Raw genomic sequence first — 15,062 nt, 5'->3', positions numbered from 1 at the left:
GTCTCCGCTCTGCCCAGCTACAGAAATGCTAAATTATGTATCCGCCAGATGACCACGACATCTTTGTTTTCTAGGCCAAACACCCCATTCCCTGTTGGTCACCATCCTCCACCATCTTGCTTTGATTTTTTGTGTATTTCGTACCTTGTGAGCTGAGTAAATACCTCAGCACCTGCATGTGTTGGTGCCTTCACCTTGCCTCAGCAGATGGTCCTCACTCTTCGCTGCACACACACACACTGGCACCTGGGACTCTGAGGAAATCCTTCAGTGGTTTTTGTTGTCACTCTCTCACAGACATATTATAAACACGTATGCAAAGGCATGTCTTCAGGGCTTAGGGGGTTTTCTGATTCTTCTTTTGCCCATGATGCAACATGGACTAGTTTGTTTGCCTTGAAAGTCCGGTTTCTATGGGGAGGTGTGAATACGGACCAGAAACCTCAGTCTCTGTTCCGATGAAGTGAACTCTGGTACGATTCGAACGCATGCGTCAATACAAGCAGACCAAAAGCAGGAAGCGGACTGTAGCGCAGGAAACCCTATGTAAATACAACCAAAGCAAATGTGTGAATCTAGCGCTAGCAAGAGAAATGGCTTGTGCTTTTACATCAAAAACAAAAGAAGAATCCTACAAATGGTCAAATCTGATGGCACTCCATTTTTGTTTACATTTGCATTTTACGAAAGAGGAAGTTGCGCTCATGTCTTCTTCGAAGGTTTTTGTGTCGTGTTCTTCAGTACAGCGCGTACAAGCTTTTGTGTTATTTCATCAAAAGTTACTGTATACACAACAATATTCCACAAAATAACACGGGCAGGCGCCATAAAGACATGCTGCTCTCTCTTCACACAGCAGACAGCAGAAAGCAAAGCAGCTGAGCAAGGATCCATTTAGATGAGGAGGAGCTGCTGTTTCCTGGAGCCTGATGTGAAAATATGCCTCCCAACCCCATGACTGTGTGGCTGCAGGAACAACGTACAGACAAATAAACGCTTCGTGGCGACTAACTGATTTAATTAAAGACGCCCTCAGTGTGAATGGAGTTACTCATTTAATGATGAAATTAATGGCTGCTGTTTTCCACTCTGTGCATCCACACCAGTTGCATCCAGTCTGGCCAGTATGCCCAAGCTGAATTACTGACTGGGAGTAACCGCTTCTCCCAGTCAGGCTTCACTTCTCATATCTGCTTTGCTAAAATGAGCGGCAGTGAATGTCTTTTGTTTTTGGCATCAATTAGGATCTGATGAACTGCTGAGTCGCTTTCAACAAGACAAGTATAAAGCAGCTTCTCTCTACTGGAAGGTAAGAGGGAGGGAAGACGTGCGGACATTAGGCTGTCAGTGTGATTGAAGCAACAGTAAAAAGTAGTGACATTTCAAAGTCATTTCAACAATAAAAAAATTTAAGTTGAGAATCTAAATAGATTTACGTTGGAAATCTTTTTTTAAATTTGTTGAAAAAAAGGTGGATATTTAAAGCTTTGCAACTTTTCTAATTTGATGGCATATTGCTGCCCTCCTCCACCGTCACTTTTTGTAGATAGAAAAAAAAGAGGGAAGAAAAGAATTTCTTTTTGAAAAAAAAGTTTGAAATTTCTGAGTTTCAAAAGCCAAAAATTTGCTTCCAAATTTTCAGAAATCTCCACGTTTTTTTTAATAGAAAATTTCTAAAATTAATCTGAATATTTGAGTTTTTTTCTAGCAATTTTTTGACTTTTCAAACTCAGAAATGTCAAAGTTTGGTAACACTTTATTTGATGGGGTGTGAATAAGACTGACAGGATACCATCATAAACATGACATAACACCTGTCATGAACATGAAGAAGTCTTTATGAATGTCTATGACTGCCATGAAGAGTCATTCGGTAAATAATGACACTTAATGCAAAGTTGCTCCAATAGTTGCCTTGAAAGTCCATTAAAAGTGCCAACTTTGCATTAAAGTGTCATTATTTACAAAATAATGCCAAGTTGGCACTTTTAATGGACTTCCCAAACCAAGACATAAGCTTTGAAATAATGTTTATGAAAGTCACAAAAGGGACCAAAGACCGGCAGCAACCCTACCTGAGTCTAACCCTCTCCTTCTAGGTACTTGTTACTTCTACTCAAGTAGATGCTTTTGCTGGTCATCTTCACCACAGTTGGTGTGTTTTTTGAAATTTAGTGTAATATTTTAGCTTTCACCGTCCACCTGACTGTAAGTCTTGTTGAACATCAGAGTCGTGTCCCTCCTGGCTGTGGATTTACCCTTGGCCTGTCTGAAATATTTACACACAAAGTGATACAGAACTCCACTTAAGCACAGGTATAATTTGTTTTCTAGCCTTTGGGGACATTAATGCAAATTTCCATAATGTTTATCCGAGAACTTAAATAAATGAGAAGGGATAAATCACACCCATGTGTCTGGGGCTCTCAGACACCGTCAAGGAAACGCGGTGATTGATCACAGAGGGGAAAAAGGCGATGTGGCCTTATACGTCAAAGTTTAATCGTGTCGCAAAGAATCGCTCTCTCCTCACAGACAACGGAGTCAAAGATACTTTAAGGTCCAGACCTTCACTCCTGTCCTGCATCAATCACATCTGGGCGTTTTTAATTTCCGAACTTTTTGATCTGCGTGTTGCTGGAAACATTAGGGGTCAAGTTGTTTTTTTGACGCTTCCCTTAGCAGCTGGTTGAAATGCAGAACCCAATGTTTATGTTTCACAAAAGTTTTTGAGTCATGAAAGTTATTTGAAAGTATTTTCATTTACATAAGAGTAAAATTAATAACACAATTTTATATGTACATTTCTCCTTCAAACAGAAACTCTTGTCCCTAAACCCAAAGTCAAACTGATTTTTCACAGTTTAAAGAAATTTAATTGTTGAGGACTTCTATAGCATCAGGGGTGGAGACTGAAAGCTTCATGGAAGGTTTTTAAGTTACCAGAATCATCTTCTGTTAGACAGCAGAAATCCAGCAGCTACGCAAAGTCATGAAGCACCAAAGCAGCCCCAAACTAAATCAAACGCCATAATCAATTCTGTTTCTGAAATGCATTTATTGTACAGCAGATATACAAGGTAAAATGCCTTAAAATGGTTCCACTTTTTTCTTGTGGCTCATCAGTATATCTTTTTGTCTCTCACTGTGGTTTGAAATGTCTTTGCAGCTGTTTCCAAACTGATAGATTCGATGACTATTTCTTTGCTGTTCTTGTAATTCCTTAAATCGGAGCATGACATGTTGCTGTTTGAGATCTCGTAGCTTCATATCAGATAGTGTTTTTTAAAAAAGGCTTTTTTCACAGTTCTGGCAGCGATCAGGGATGATTGTGGCTAGTAAAACTGAACAAAAAGAAAGATCAATTACCTTGCTCCAATGACAAACTGTGTTGCAAAAGTGAACACAAGTCAAAACAAAGACGATATCAGGCATGTTTTTTGTATTCCTACAACAGTTAAAAGAAAATGTAAAAATCAATATGAAATTCTGACTAAAGTGTTTTCTCATCTGCCTTTACACACAGGAAAATGAGTGTCATCCCATTGTTAATTCATGGGGTTTATGGATGCTGGACAAGAAGACCTGGCTCTTTCTTTAATTCATCCCAAAGATGTTCAACAGAGTTTATGTCAGGACTCTGTGTAGATCAGTCAGAACTTACTGCACCATGTCTTTATGGACCTTTATTTGTGTCTGTTTCTGTGACTTCACTCACTTTGATTTTCTTCAGAAAAGATTTTTGGGTTTTAAAATCAAATCCTTCTGTGTTTTACAATATGGTAAATATGTATGCAAACGTAAACAAGCAAAATGATAATCCAGCAATGACCTTAATTCTTATGAGCGTAAAATATCAGAAAAGATGACATGCAGTTTTTCTTCCCTTTCCTCTTTTTTGTAGCAGATGTGCAGCTTTAAAATCTCTCCAAGTTTCCATCTCACCAGCACAGATTGTTGCATGTAGCCTTCCCCTGTATGTTAACATTAAACCATGATCTTCGTTGACCTTTAACCTCCTGGAAGCCTGTCATTAAAAGGTTTTAAATCTGTTCCATGAAATCTCTATCCAATGTGGTCTGTAGATTGGATTTCCTAGGTCTTTGTGGATCCAATCCTGATGATTATTGATGTTGTCTGACAGTGCAGGTACCACTATGATAAAATGTAGTGTCCATATGTGAGGAGAATATACTTTATAGTTTTTATCTAGCCTAACATATGTAGAAACTCAGTCAAGAAAATAGAATGTCAGCCCATAAACAAATGATTTTTGGTAGATATTTTTTATAACTTTAAATTGAATTAAAATAAGGAGCACAAACTCAAAAGACTGGCTTTAGATGCTGTTAAATGCAGAAATTAGCTTTCAGTGCTAATAGTAGCTAGCATGGTCTGTGGAATCCCACTGGATTTCAAACTTAGCTGGAAAAAGCCCAAGTTGGATGTAATGTCATTCAGATTCAAGTTCTAACTTCAGAGAGAAACTGAGCAAAACTTAAAGCGCAGACAAAAACACTTTTCATTTCATCGATGCCTCCTAAACCTATTTAACGTCCAGACTACAGTACAGACGCTAGCGGCAGAAATGACTCAACCGAATCGCTAAAATCTGATGTTACTCTATGTTCGTTACATTTTGTGAAGGAAGAAGTTGGGCTCAGTGTCTTTCTTAGAGGTTTTTCTGTCGTTTCCTTCAGTAGTTCGCGGTGCAGCGCCCCCACAGGCGAGTAGGGGAACAGGTTTTTCAAAAACTTTTGTTCTTTTGACACAGTGCAGTGTAAAAAAGAAACAGCAGCTGAAAATGTAACAAATGTTGCCAATTTGGTCCCTAGTCGAACCAAATCTACAGGACAATTAGGTGTGAAAAACCCTTAAAGACTGGTCTAGACATCTGTGTCAAAGCTCTGCTGATCCCCCTCATGGTGATGATGCTGCAGTTTGGGGGCCAACAGATTAAAACACTTAATCTACTGACCCATAAGTAAAAGGATGTCTGAGCTCATGATCTCTTCCTCTCGTAGAAAGTGAAACCTGCTTTGCTGAATTTTAAGCCTCAGCAGACAATGGAAAGGATAGTTTCAACAGCATTTCTTGATAAGCAGGTGGGAGGTCGCAGAGGAAGAGGAGAAAAGTAAGTTCCAGATGACATAGAAATAAAGATGGATTCCTGACCCTGGTAATTTAATCCCTTTAACTCCAAGCTGTAACTCCAAGCCTTGTGATCGATGAAGAATAACAGAGAAACCCCACTGTGTTGGAGCAGCTTTGCATTTCCACATTTCTCTGAACCAACAGAGATAACAACAGAGTACTGAGAGAAATACACAGCTAATTTAACATATTTTCAAGAAAAAGTGTGAATATTCTCATGTCAAAGAGTCATAACTTAGCAAATTAGCATAATTAAGGGCATACATTTACGTTACAAAACTAGGATCTGTCAATAAAGTCAGACATCTGCGACCAAAAATGCCAGAAGTCCTCAGTTTAGGAGCCCTTGTCCTGCGTCAGAACGACTTCTCCAGGGTACCGCCATGTTGCAGCTTCTACCTCGACGTTTTAGGCATTTTTTTAGATCATGCTTGAAGCGTTTGTGGCAAAACTGCACCAGAAAATCGATTTAAAACAGAAAAAGAGCCCAGATGCTCCACTTACACTTTGAAATATATAAAGTTTTGCATCTTGTAAATTTACCACTGTAATCTTAGAGGTCTTCTGGTGTTTTTTGTCACAAATGTTTTCATGTCAATTTCAGACTTTACAAAGTCAGAATATATTAGTTTTCAGATCATAAATGTATGCCTTTAATCTTGCCAAATTATCACTTCTTTTCTTGAAAATGTAGGACTTTTTGACCTTGGAGAATAGCCATATACTGTATGTCTCTTGTAAATACGAGAAATTAATTTTGAAATGTCAAAGTTTTGAGCAAAAATGTGCCAAATATTGAAAATACATAGGAATGTATGAACGTAGAATGAAGTATGGACTATGGCGGAGATGTAGCTATTACAATAAGTCCAGTATATTCTCATTAAAATGTATCTTGTATTGAACTAATTAATCAAAAAATAAGTTATAATTCAAAACTGAGCAAGCAGTAGATTCCTGCTGAATGCACCAAGCAGCCACCCTTCTGATCTGATTTCCAGGTATTTATATGATTATTCCAGCAGCATATTGACACACTTTAAATGAGAATGTTTACAGATGGCTTATCCGAAAATGTTACTCAAATAAAACATATACAGTACATTACTCAGAGAGCATTCCTGTGGATCTAGAGCAGAAATGATGCGAATAAAATGATCCGGGTCGGGGTTAAACTCATTCTGAGACAGATTCGTCTTGTGGATTATTATTCCTTTAAGGCGGGATGGACAGATGATGTTGAATCATAGAAATAAACAAACGTGACTCAGGGCAGCGTGGTGGGGTTCAGGGTGTGACAGATGAGGAAAAGTGAGTCTGTGTGTGTTTATGTTCTGTTATCCTGATTTATTAGTTAAGATTTTGTGCACAAATGAGGAATTTGAATTTTTTATTTTTGTTTTTAAAAAATGGTCTATGTACTCTTAAATGTTTCTTAATATTTAAAGATTGATGAATAAATAATAACTAGTTTATGTTGAGGCCTTAAATTGTATTTGAAATGTGAACCATAGGTGATAAAAATATCTGTATTGGACCCAATATTGAACTGAATATTGGTGACAATGTGCCCGAACCATAACGGCAGTTCTATTCAGTCTAATTCTATGCGTTGTGCTCTTATTTAAGTCTTTACTTATTTTACATTATATTTAGATTTCCTAATTTAACTTTCTGAACCATATGAAAGACGGCTTGTTGCAGCTTATTTAGACATTTTGACCAAAGTAGTCAACCTTTTGTATTTGTCAGTTTCAGTTTCTTTATGATTTAGTTTACATTGATTGGAAACCACTAATTGCACTGACTGAACAAATTAAAGTTTCGTGTTGTTTTTTTTTAACGTACATCTCTTGGTGTATTTAAGTGAGCTATACTAGTGCAGAATAATAAAATAAATTTGTAATTTAGTACATTTATGTCTATTTTTCAAGAGAGTAAACCTTTCAAGTCAATTCAGCACTTTTTCTGTATCAAATCAGTATCGGCTGACATACTGTATTGTACCGGACATGAAAAAAGGTGAATCGGTGCCTCTTTACTGTGAACATGAACTGAAGACATCAGTTTGGTTCACCTGGACACATTTTTGACAGCGAACGGTTTAACAATGCTACAAGAGTGTTTTCACATTAAAATCCTCTCATATCCGGACTCCAACGTGTCTTTAACAAGTCCCTTATGGTTCAGGAGGAGCAAAAATGAGCCTGAGATGTTAAATTTAGCCTTAAATAAACTGTTAATACACCAGAAATGTACCATTTCCTCTGATTACTGCGATGGAAAATGGATTTTAACAGCAGCAGTCAATGTGACTGAAGAGGAAGCTTTGTCATCACATTACAGCAGCAGCAGGTAAACCAGAGCCTATCAAGTAATAACCGCCGTCTCCCTCTCCCGCCTGACTCTGATGTATCTCCAATGTCATCAATGGGTGGAGCTCGTTTCTACTTTATGTTGGGGTAAGAGGGGAAAGAGGCACATTTCATTTGCTGCTGTAATGACATAAACATCAATCTGTCTGAACTGCTGCTTAAATGACTGTGTAACCTTTACAGCACTGTTAAGGAAAGATGTATAATTTCTGAATAAAACATAAAAGATAGAGACTGAGGTAGTAAAAACGGGAGTCTGAACTCGTCGTCTCTGGAGTCACTTTGTCAAAGACCAGCAGATATTTCCTGCTTTTTAAGACTCGCATCAGGATAATCAGTGAATTCTCACAGATTAAAAAAAAAAAAAATGCAGGGACAACAACAGATTGAGAGCCATAAAAAGTGGAATAAAGTCTTTATTACCCACCGACATTCCCTGCATAATGGAAATATTTTACAAGGCCGCCCATTTATAGACCCCTACCCACTATAAATTATATTATGCAAGAAACATCATGAGCGGTGGCTTTAACTACCCTGTATTAAACAAGTTTCCAGAGGGAAGGGTTCAGTTGCTGCATGTAGCCTAGAACAAGTTTAATGCCACGTTTTTTTATGATCTGCAGAGCATATGTCGGACTGGCCACAGATGATGGAGGTAGAGCGGGCAGCAGGGGCGAAGTCCATTTAAAGGTGCATCTCAACAAATGAGAATGTAACGGAGAAGCTTATTTATTAATGCAGTTCAGAAACTAAAACTTATTATGTAGATGTTTTTCAAGCATTTCTGCTCATTTCGGAGACATGTCAGTAATCCATAGAATAAAAGAACAATGTTCATTTCACTCAAAAATAAATCTACAAAAAGTAAAATCAGAGAAACTGATCATTTTAAGTAGTTTCTGAATTTTTTTCAGCGTTGTATATTGCTTCTCTTTTTTAATTAAATTAGAATTTTGCCATAATATTTCCATTTACTGAGATTAACCAGTAACAACAGATCCAAGCAAAAGAGTTTTGACCTTTGTGAAGGTCATGTTGGAAACTCATGGCTGGGCGAGCCCTCGGCATGTGTGGGGATTTTTTTTTTTTTTAGCGCGAGGTTTCAACATGAAAACGTGAAATTGTTTGGAAACATTTCGCCTCGCGGGGCCTTCACGGAGCGGAGCTGCATACAGCTGAGCTCTGCAAGAACGTCCGCCGCTTCCTCCATAGTTGAGCATATGCCACTTTCTGTTTGAGCGAGGCCGTGTTTGTGCGTTGGCCTCTAACGCAGAGCTGCAAGGGCCGGTCAGGGACAGCAGCTGTGCGTCTCTGTGAGCATCACGCATGACCTGCCGAAAAACACAAGGTAAGCATAAACACAGCGACCACGCCAAGCAGCGCCCGTCTGCAGCTCATTAATCCCCCCCCACAAGTCGTCCACGTAGACGTTAAACTAGAGCAGAAACCCGTGGGTCAAAAGGTCAAACACAAGCAGTGGAACATACAGAAGCAAGGAGGGAAGAGGCCTAATGAAGCGATGAAGGAGGGAGGGCGAGGAGGGCCAGGAGGATGCTGGTGCATCTGCCCACAGCAACGGGTACTGACGGACATATTTCCCACAGCTCCGTGTCACGGCGGGATCATAGCACAAGATTACGAGGCGGATCAGCGTGATCGGCTGTCGCTGATTTCTCAGACATCTGTCGGTGAGGTGACACAAGCTGTGACAAGAATCGCCCGCCGCATAAAATCTTGAGCGGCTTTCGAGCCGCTGTGGCCGAGGTTCCCTCCGCCTTCAAGACAAAGCAACTCGATGTGCAGATTTAGTGCTTTGAAGCAGGAAGTAGAGAATGGTCAGATCTGTTTGTCCTATTTCCAGCAAGTTATACCAGAAGCTTGTTGATTATATATTTGATTTCTGTATAAAGTCCAACAACCTTTATAAATGCTTTTGACCTAATGTTGATTAAAGAGGGGAGCGGGGGGAGAGAAACGCTTGTGAACCAAATTTTATATAATAATTAAGTAAAAATAACTCAGAACAGGTTTTATTCAAAGAATATAAGCTGACTGAAGCTGTGTCTCCAAAATGCTCCTGAAACAGGAAGAGTGAAGCTTATTTTACATAAAACTCCTCTGACTAAGGTGGTATGGATCCTCAGTCATGCATGACATGATAATCCAAAGTGCTTATAAAGAAAATCCCACCAACAATACAGAGAAGACAAACTTGGGTTTCATCTGTCTAACACCTGCCCTGCAGCGCTGGCACATGTGACTAAAACAACTCACATAGCAACGCTAGGCAAGCAACAACGACCAAAACATTGAGCTGAACAGAGGGTAAGGCCCCATTAGTAATTTTAACTGGCATATATGTGTGGTTCTGTCGAATATGTCTAAGCTTATCACTTCCAACCATTTTCAGAACAGAAGAAACCTTTCAGATTAGAGGTAAAATATCTTCAAGAAACCTCCTGTTTCCTCCTACTTTAGCACTTTGGATAATCTGATTAAGCATTTTTTTGTTTCTTTCCATCTGCCTTGCTTGAAAAGATGGATTATTTATTCCAGCAAAGTAATTGCAGCGTTCATAGTGATGAGACGTGGATTAAGAAATTCATTATGGTTTTGGAGCAGGGGACAGATTGTAAACAATTACCTTTAAGTCCAGTCCAAGAGATGAAAATCATTTCCTGAATGAGAAATGATCCCCAGCTAAATCCCGTCTTCATTTCATCTTTGAGATTCAAGAAAAATTCTTCAACATATGGACTGAAGTGTTGGAGGTTGGCAGAGGCAGGAGGATGAACCCACTCTCATTTCTTTTTAAACAAGATTTTCCTTTGATTAAATGTCAGACTTTCACATACGCTGCAAGAAAATCCTCTTTCTTTCTAACATATTCCTCAGTTGGAATTTCACGACGGAGCAAGGACAAGGATCAAAGCATTACCTTCAACAATAGTCAAAAATAAAGTCGTCTCCTGGGTTTAACTGAGCAAATAGGTGCAACACTCCTGTTGGATAAGTACTGCAAAGCTGAAAATTTATTTTACCCCAACTGATGCAATGATCACCATCCCATTTCTTACAGAACCATGTGAAAACACATTCCACGGGCGTGGAAAATGTTAATCTGTTTAAAAAGAGTCCAATCATTGGCATCAAGCAGATGAAACATCTAAGGAGATTCAGATAAATTAAGTTAAGGATTATGGATGCACCGATCCGCTTTTTTCACCTCCGATACAATATCTGAGGCTTAGCGCTGGCTGATACCGATCCGATGCTGAAAAATAGAGCTGGACTGACTTGAAATGTTTTTGGGGGGGGGAGAGATGGTTTAAACCGAAACATAAATGTACTGAATTACAAATTTAGCTGATAACTCTGCACCAGTACAGCACACTTAAATACACCAATAGCTTCACAAGCTTGGTCTAACATGTAAAAACACCACAACTATAATTTGTTCAGTCAGTCAAGATGGATAGATGGATGGTTCGATTAGGAGTAGAACAGCCGATGTAAAATAAATAATAAAGAAACTGACTTAAACAATAGGTTGACTAAAAATAAACACCAAAAGATCTTTCAAATGGTCCAGAAATTGACTTGAAGTGCAATTAAGAAGTCTAAATATAATGTAAAATCAATAAAGCATGATGTCGCTGAGAGCACGAAGCATAGAATTAGACTGAATAGATCTGCCCGGACAGATCAGGCACATTGATTACGTGATCTAGAACTATTTTCAACTTCAGGACTGATACAGATTAATATCAGATGGGTGCATCTCTAATTTGAGTGAAAAATATTTAATGTTTAGCTGAATGTAGATTGTAAGCTGTAGCGCGGATGGGATACACGTCAACTATGGTAAAGAAATATTTTTGTAAGCATAGTTTCAGATTTGACCTACGGACAGACTTAAAATCTAATTATTTTGATGGCTCGTGTTCAAAGATGCAGAAAAATTTTAATCCCAAATGCCAGGATGATGATTCTGTCTGCAATTATAGAGAAATATATTTTGATAGAACTCATTTGAAGGCCATAATAACTAATAATGTTAAAGATGCTGATTTTTTTCCCCCTCTCTGGGCTGTCTGCTCGGCCACACATTAAAGCTACATTTGAAGATAAAAGCTGGTCTGTGGTTGTTTATTCTTTATATTACCAGTCGTTCACATGAATAATGTCACCCTGCTTTACCACCAGAAATGTTTATGACAGATTAGAGGGCTCACATCCAACTGCATTTTCATCCTAGTTATTTTTGTTTTAGCGCATGTGTGAATCAATTAATTCTGTCATAAAAGGCCACCGTAAACTGTGTGCTGGAGTTAATGAGTCCGGCATTACCACGTCATTACACCAGCTGGCATAATGGAGCATGTGTTGTTTGTCATAATATATGCTGCCATGCTTAACAATCATAAATCGTTGGGACTGAAACTTATTTTTATGTTTGATGACAAAGATGAAAAGCTCACATGTCTGGATGTGGTTATACAGCTGTGCAGTTTTATTTACACAGAAGAAGGTTACACTTTTGAGACAGACTAAGGTTTACTGATTATTAAAAAAGCCGAAAGGTTTCTGAACATCTCAGACTTTTTGTAGAAACCTAATGCCTCTCCGTGTTTAGTTCTGGTAGCAACACCGACAAACTCAGAGATGGATTTAGGCCCGAGACCCTTCAGTGCCTTATACAGCAAAATCAAGACTTTAAAATCATTTATCTTGCAGACAGGAAGCATCAACAGTGATGTCAGGACTGCTGGGATTTGTTCCAGTTTCCTGGTGTTGGTCAGAACTCTGGCAGAGGCATTTTTCAGTTCCCTGACTGAAGCCCCTAACTAAACTTTCTGAAAATAAATGCCTGCACCGATTTTTCTGTATCTAATTTTGAAGCACCTTTTTGAATTCTTGCAAGAATTTAATTTAGTAATAGATTTTATCCATCTATTATTGCATGTTCTGTAGTTTTTAGCATCACCAAGACTAGCCCAGTGCCACATTTATTGTGAAGTAATTATTCAGGTTTCTACAGTAATTAGAAGGAACAAAAGAAAGTGTTGGTCATCTCATAGATTTCTTCATATTTGTTTTCTAACTTTAATGCCAGACAAAGATAAGCTGAGTAAACACAAAAATCTGGTTTCAAATGACAATTATATTTATAAGGGAAACTAACTAACCTGGCCCTGTGCAAAAATGGAATTGAATTGAATTTGTTAAATCAATAGATGTTACTAACCACAGTTTTTTGGCTAAATTTTAGGAGCCCCAGTCAGGCCGGATTATTGTCTAACTAGCCGAACCAATAACTCATCTGTGTAAAAACAAAGTAGGTTAAAAGATGACACCCTGCCTCAAATTAAAGATGACCAATTATGCTTCCTTGTACAACTGAAGTTAGGTTTATGGACGATACAAAACACATTCATTACATTTTTTTTTGCACAAAATCATTTTTACATAATGAGATCTTAGTCTGGTCAGTTCTGCCTCTGTTGAGCTCCATTCAGGATGAGACGTTTTAGGGCCTCTGTCACTTTAAATCCAAATAAGCTGCTGCTGGCCACGCCCCCCAACTCAACATTTACACCCACGAAAATGGCTGCAAACACATGCATAATTATACAACCATACATCTTTGAAAAGCAGAAGTGAAGCCTCCTGCACAACAAAAATGCAGCAAGTGGTTTCTGGATAGCAAGTTGAAAACAAAACACTTGTCTTTTCCAGCAGCCATTGTACAGCACATTTAGCGGTAAAACAAGTTGACAAAACGTGCTGGAGATCTGCTTTGGTTGCTAGGTAACGGTTCAGTATACGTCACTTGTGACATAATAATTAGGAGGTTTTGAAATGGGGCATTTTCCAGACAGTAAAAACATTAACTTATTGCCATAGGTTTTTAGCAAACAGTTGAGACTCAAATGGAAGTACAAAACATGTGCAAAGTGTGAATTTTGCATAATAGGTCCCATTTAAATAAACTCAAAAACCTGAAATAATAAGTCTAGATAGAATTATCAAAAACACCAGCAGGTCAACCACTGAATGACTGAAAAAAATAGAAAGTTTTGGAGTGGCATATCCAAGTCTGTCCTTCAACTGGTGTGAGGGTTTTTGAATAGCATTTCCATCCACAGTCGCACAAACAGGAAGGGGAGGAGTCTGGTTTCTGCTGAGGTCATCAGGTGCTTCTCCATTTCTGCACAGCTCTCCTCCTGCCACGTTTAGGCCAGCTGGTGTTACCTTGACTGAATGGGGGTGGAGGTGGCACCAGTACCCCCACCCACCGCTCGGTAACTGGTACCAAATGGTGCCTCTCCTCTTGGGTCCTGACCTGTGAACAGGCAGATCCCAGGACACCTCAAGACGGAACTGGAGGATGGGCAGACAGCTGTCTTCTGTCAGTGGGCCTGTGGACTTCCAAGATCTTTCTGCTCCACACACACGGTCACTTAGTGCAAGGCTCAGTGTGAAACCAGGTAAGGCAAAGAGTGGCACAAATATTATGAAGAATTTGGGATTTCTGTAGAGCTAAAAAAGCCTGCCTGGTTGTGTTTTCAACAGCATCTTCTAGCTTTTTCCTTGTTTCAAAAATATGAACATTAAAGTTCAGCAGAGGGATCAGCTTATGATAATAAAAGAACAAGTTAAATCAATAAATGAGAATATCACCAAAAAGACTCAAATTTATTTCACATTATCCAAGAATGTTAAAAAAAAAAAAAAAAAGTAAATTGAAAGGAAAAGTGTGGTAGAAGGGGGTGAACTAGCAACAGAGAGAACTGCAAGTAGGCATGAACAATATATTGGTATTAGGGTTGTAAAAATAATTGATTTCTCAATATAATCGATGCTCCAAAACAATCATTCAAAGCTACTTATTAATGTCAAAACAGATGCAAATAGGCAAATCCACATTTGCCCAAATTGTTGCATTTCTACCAATAGCAGACACTCAGCTTCTCCTCTCCCCAATAAGCTGCAGAATAGATGTTTTAAACTCTTAACATCGTGAGTACAGTCAGAAAACAGAAAACATGTGCAACTCTCTTTAGCCGACAATGCTAACACAACAGCGCTGTTTGGAGGTACTTTCTCTCTGAGGCAGAAGAATGTCATATGCTAGCTGTACTAATGCTGCAAGCTAATGCCGAGGCCCTCCTGATCGAGAAAAACTTCAAATGACCAGTAAAAGGTCTGACCATTTGACAGGAAGGGGAGGACCTGTATATGCAACAGTGAGGCATTAAACCTCCTGGTCAGCATAAGCCAAGGCTATCTGGTTTAATATTAGCTTCACCGACAAGCAGTCCAATGACTGGACTTTGTCCTTCTGAGCCTCTGTGAACTTTGTGTTTAAACTTTTTTTTAAAGATATACAATTTCTATAGCTGCACTCATGCAAAAATTTGAAAGCTAAAATTCTTTGCATATGTGCATATCAATGCACCATTAGCTGGTATTCTTTTCCTATACAAATCTTTAATTGTTAATACTCCTTAGAGGTTATTAATGTAA

The 15,062-nt window shown here is 38.7% G+C and overlaps 1 long non-coding RNA gene across 3 annotated transcripts in view; it reads right to left on the bottom strand.

Moving 5' to 3' along the window:
* LOC114155278 (uncharacterized) overlaps positions 1 to 15,062 on the bottom strand; it is a 124,638-nt gene that overhangs the window by 29,286 nt on the left and 80,290 nt on the right. The window lies entirely within an intron of this gene.

This window comes from Xiphophorus couchianus, chromosome 12 (assembly GCF_001444195.1).
Source record: "Xiphophorus couchianus chromosome 12, X_couchianus-1.0, whole genome shotgun sequence".
Lineage (NCBI taxonomy): Eukaryota > Metazoa > Chordata > Actinopteri > Cyprinodontiformes > Poeciliidae > Xiphophorus > Xiphophorus couchianus.
The sequence above is the reverse complement of the archived record's forward strand: the minus strand, read 5'-3'. Positions and strand labels throughout refer to the sequence as shown.